Here is a 6,207-nt window from a genome sequence, read left to right on the forward strand (position 1 = left end):
TATTTTTGTTCGTTTCCAATGGCCTAATTTTTTTTTTTATAAAGTTTTTGTGTTAAGCATCACTATGCAACTTGACATCTCAGCTAAGCTGACACCTCAAATAACAACAATCATCTGCCATCACATGAAAAAAAAAATTATTAAAAAAAGAAAAAAGAAAGAAAATACAAAAATATGGGGGGACTAGACCAAAACCCATATGTTAACACAAACGATACATATGTATATTATACCTATTCATAAAGAATTCTAAGAACAGACTAGCTGAGAGTCTATTATACCAATGAAAAGATTCTCTATGAATAAATCCTAAATTAGCCAACTTATCAGCACACACATTCCCTTCACGAAAAATATGAGTTACCCTAAACCTGATTGTCCCACAAAAATTAAGACAAGTATTCCATCGATTCTGAAGCATCCACGGAACATTAGTCCTAGCAGTAAACGCAGCACAAACCAAGGCAGAATCACATTCAAGCCAGACATTAGTAAGTCCCATTTTTTGAGCTTCCTCCATAGCATGTATAACTCCATAAAACTCAGCAACCAAAGCAGTTTGAACTTCAAGAAACGCTGAGAAAGCACCAATAAATTCTCCCATACTCCCACGAAAAATACCTCCACAAGTAGCAAGACCAGGATACCCCTAGCAGCCCCATCAGTATTAATTTTTACCCAGCCTGGTGAAGGAAATTCCCATCTAATAGGAAGAGGACGAAGAACTTTACCACTACGAGTCTTAATACTGAAAAACTTAATCACGTTGAAGTCCAACATATCATTCTTCATTGAAGCTTTAGACGAATTTCCCACTAGACAAGTTAAATCTTTAATTATCGAAATAGCCTTAGAAACCCCAATCTTATCCTGAACATGGTGAATTTTTTTATCCATCTGTCTCTTTTAATTTGTATACTTTGTCTATTTATTTTATAATTTTTCTTAAACTACCCTTAGTTGAAAATTGTATAATAATAAAAATATTATTTTAAATTCAAATAAATTTATATTTTCAAACAAATTTATTTTTTCATTATTTTAATTATAATGTAATTTACATATGATAATTATTTTTTAATTATAAATTTTAAAGATAACCTAATTATATCTTCTATAGACTAAACTATATCGTCTATATTAAGATGCTCTAATTGAACTTTAAATTTTAGGTTTGTAGTTATATTAAATACTCATATAAAGAGTTTTACTCTTTTTTTTTGTCTTATCTTACTTGAATAAAGTTATTTCTCGTAAAAGATATATAACTTCAAACATAAAAATTTATGCATAAATTAAAAAAAAATAAAAATTTAACACCAAACCATTTTTACAAAATGCGTAAACAGATTTTATCTTTTTAAGAAATTATTTCATTTTATATTTCATATTTATTTATAATTTTTTGTGAAAAAAATGTTTAAACATAACAATAATAGAGTATTTTTCAACAAAGAAAACCTCTCAACTTCTTCTATCTTTGTATCTAAATAACGGTAGAAGATGGAATATTCAAGCTTGTTAAACTTGAGTTTGAACCTTATTAGATGTGGGAGGAAATGTTTGATCAACGATTCAACCAAAAAAAATGGTTAGACCTATTATTCTCTTTAATTTTGCAATAGTCTGACAATTTTATTTTAATTATTACTGCAAATTAATTTTCTGATAGGAATTTCAGAATCGTAAATTACGTTGCTTAAAATTTAATTTTAATCAGAATGAATTTTAGATGTAAAAATAATTTTTAAAATAATAAATGAGTAAAAAACATAAACGAGAAGGAGATAATTGGTTTAAAAAATAATCTCTAGGAATTTTAAAAATATCTTCTTAAAACTATTGTTGAAGAGGGTAGCAAAAATAACCTCTAGCAAATTTTATATCTACGATAACCTACCAACAAGAATACACCAGATAGTAAAAAAAATAATTTCTGAAATTATACCTTAACGTATGTTAGTCCTGAAACAAATAACTTTTTTTTATATTTTTAATTTTATTTTATTTCAATCTCTAAGATTAAATATATATATATATATATATATAAATAAAATAAAAATTAATTTTAAAGAATCGAATAAAGTCATAAAATATTTCATGAACTTATTTTAATTATTTTAATTTCATAAGCTAATATTACAACGGGATAAAATTTCAGTGACTAATCATTTACTGTAAAAGAAATTATGCATTGTGTAAATTAGGTTGACTAGAATTTATCTAAATATCAAAAAAATATATGTTTACTTTTCAGCTATGTAACATAGATACAGAGGACACTGACACGACACGGATACGGACACGAAGATACGTATAATCTTTAAAATGTAGACACAAGGATACGGATCTATATATTATATAGTTTTGAGTTATATAAATTGAAAATAAATATTTATATGCAAAAGTATGTTTAAGATTCTTTTGGGAGTAGGAAGATATTTTTCATGACTGGTTCAAAAGAACTTGTTCCTTATTTTCATAATTATAATACAAATTTATACAATAAATTTGAGTTTTTAAAAAATTATTATATTTATACCTTTTAAAATTGTGTTAGAACCGTATTAAAATTTTAAAAAATCCAACAAATATTTTTTGAATTGAACATTTCACCTCCTACGAGAGTGTTGTACGAGTGTAGACACCGATACATGTGTCCGACACGGATACGCCCATTTAAGAAAAGTTTCAGCGCATTTCATTATTCATGATATCAAGTCATGTATAAATTTAAACTAGTTTTCTTATAATGTTAGGTGATTAATGTCTTGTTTTCAACATTATTTTCAATTTAAACAATGCAAGTATTGTTAAAAATTATTTTACTTTCTTATACTTATGTAAAATGTCATTAATTGCTCTTTAAAGGAATTATTAGTCGCTTTTAAACATTAAAGGCTAAGTAAATGTTAAATTTTTATATGAATGATAGTTAACTTTTTTATGTTAAAGTTTCGATAAATACATTAAAAGAATTAGGCATGAGTGAGGAGATAATGTAAAAAGAGTAATTTTTTAATAAAATGAATAAAATATTAGTTAAAACGCCCCCACTAAATTTAAATATACTGGTTGATATTTATAAATATAATTATTATCTCTCTCTATATATATTATTACTATCAAAATATTTTTATATATATTACATATCATCACAAGATTAAATCAATGCACTTTTTAACCTCTTCCCTACGTCCATTTACAATATTAATGTTTCCATAAGTCAGATAATAAGTTGAAACAAAAATATAATATTAACAAAACTATTTCATAATCATTCACGATCATATACGTATAAAACTACATATATACATATAAAAAAATAAAAAATAAAAAATAATATATATATATATATATATATATATATATATAACATTACATTCTCACTAAAAGATAAACAGGATAAATTATAATTCAGTCACTCTTTATCTAAAATTTAAAATTGTTGTAATCCTTAATTACATTTCAATGAAATGGTATAATTTGTCATACTCAATCTATTTTACAATACTTAATCAAGTCTCAATAGAAAATTATATCTAATTCATGGAAAATACCATTAATAAAAAATAAGTTCAATTTTTTATGTCAAAGTGGTTACTTAAATTTACATGCAAATATCTGATTTAGCTTTACCACAAACCCATCAAGGGTAACAATTCCACAAAGGGCATCACACTTATAAATGACAACATATCATCTAGATATTACACATAATACCAATGAATAGATCTCATTATCACCATGAATAAATATCATAGACATGCATTCAACATATTAATCTTTACTATATAACATTAAATGTTCATTAGATATCATTTGAGCACATTTATCTCGCTTAAGCGACCTTACTTCTTGAAACTAAGGAATATTCCGTCGCTCAAATGACATTGCTTCCTAAAACTGAAGAAGACTTCCTCACTTGAATGGTCTCATATTACTTGAACAACCTCATATTGCTTAAGCAGTATAACTCAAGCTAAAATAATTAATTATGTCTCTCCTCCACTCAAACGCTTGAATGACTATTGTTTGAGCCTCATTCCAACATTTGGACAATACTATTTTTTTGTATCATCCAACAAGTTCTAGAATCACTAATCTCACTAATTTATTAATGTTTGAGAGATCATTGTTGCTTGAGTGTTGACAAATAATTGTATGGCCTGACACATTCCATAATTCTATCCACTGTTTCCACTTTATCGCTTGAGTGACCTTTATACCACTTGTTCAATATTAACTACAAAGAAAAAGAAGAAGAAAGAATTGTCTTGGTTTCTCTTCTTCAAACTTCAAGTTATAATACACTCTTTTGTTGAATTATATACTTTATACTTAAGTACATAATGACAATTAAGTGACAATGGACAATGCATTAATTACGATTAGTGATTCATCACTTAAACAATTTCAAAATAAAAAACAAATTCACAAGCAAATATAAATCATATCACTTCTTATACATCTACAACATTTTAAAATTACTTTTAAAAATATATACAAAGTTAAATTTTTAATATGACTATATTACCTTCTTTTATTATGATTCTTTCACAATTACACATATGTATAATCATAGCCATTTGACATTTTGTTTACATACACATACGATTTGTATTAATTTAAAAGTATTCAATATTTTGTTTATATAAACATACCCATTTGATATTTTGTTTACATAAGCATACACAATTTGTATTAATTTAAAATTATTTAGTGTTTTATTTATATAAAATGATGTAATCTATATTTTATAAAATATGAATAATTAAATCATATTGTTATTGCCATTGAATTTTAACAAAATTTGATATAAATGGTCGTAATATTTATAACTCAACAAAAATATTTTTTAACATAATAAATAAGTTCTTTTTAAGCACACTCCTTAAATAAGAATGAGCAACTTGTCCTCTATTAAAATATGCTCTTCCATATTTCTTTGTTTTTTTCAACTTCGGTTGTGCCCCACAAATCGTACCAAAATTTATCCCTCTCCCACAAAAGAGATGAAGCACCACTGATGAGTCCAATGAGTCACCAATAACTAATAAAAAGATAATATTAATTTATTAAATGTCGAAAATGATGCAGGGGAAGGACAAGTGTATTCAAACATTTTCAAATAATAAATATTTAAAAGCAAATTTAGATTTGCCAGTATTTGATATCACCATGCACTTACTTTGGATATTCTAGAATGATGATAGGCTTCAATTCAGGGAAGTTGCAGCATCCTCATCCAAGTTCTTCAGTTAAAGATTTTCATTGAAGATTAATTAATGTGTTTTTAAAATAACACTAACCACTGATTTAAACATTGGTGTCTTCTGACTCAGGGAACAACAAGAAATATGGTGCTATCATGGCAAAGTCTTCCTTCATATCTACCTATAATTTTCAGGAACCAGTAAACTTACCAATCCCAATAGATTTACAGGGAACATTTTTAACAGACGCATCAAGAATTTAACTTTTTGACTAAAACATGGAAAGAAAAAAAAATAAAAAAAATCGCAATCTTGGTCGGTTCATAATGTTGATAAGATCGGTTCATAAGGTAGATAAGATTTGGCAAATTTCATGTTAGTGTTCATGTTATTATAGAACAAGTATTGAGATTTGATGTTAACCTCTATAAATAATAACCTGCATAAGAATGTCGTGAATTGTCTCTCATGCTTATCATTCTTGATTTATTTGATTTTTTAATATACTATTATCATTCCATAATTAATTGCATTCAATTTTTAAAATTATATTTTTTAAAAGAGTTCGAGAAGGGTTAATATTTTTAAGAAAGTTTTCAAAACCAATTTATCCCTTTTGATTTAACTTAACCTCAAATTCTTTTACAATACATACAAGTAAGAAACACGAGGATAAGAAAAAAAAAACTATTGTAATAATTTATCTAAATAAGAAAAAATTTATAATTCAATTCAATGATCATCATATCCATAACTACATACATATATGGGTCTATATATCAATGATATTCATCAAGAAATACCTATCAATACATTCTAGAAGACATATATTAAGGAAGTTTTATAAGAGATTAACACCTTGACGACTTAAGCATACCTAAGCTTCATGGGTTCAGGATAAGTTTAAGGCATCTAAAATCTGGAACTCATCATGTGTCAAATGTGCAATAAACTCTCTTTGAATTTCTCACCACATGATGTCTTAGTTTAT

Source organism: Phaseolus vulgaris, chromosome 7, assembly GCF_000499845.2.
Source record: "Phaseolus vulgaris cultivar G19833 chromosome 7, P. vulgaris v2.0, whole genome shotgun sequence".
In the NCBI taxonomy this organism is placed as follows: Eukaryota; Viridiplantae; Streptophyta; class Magnoliopsida; order Fabales; family Fabaceae; genus Phaseolus; species Phaseolus vulgaris.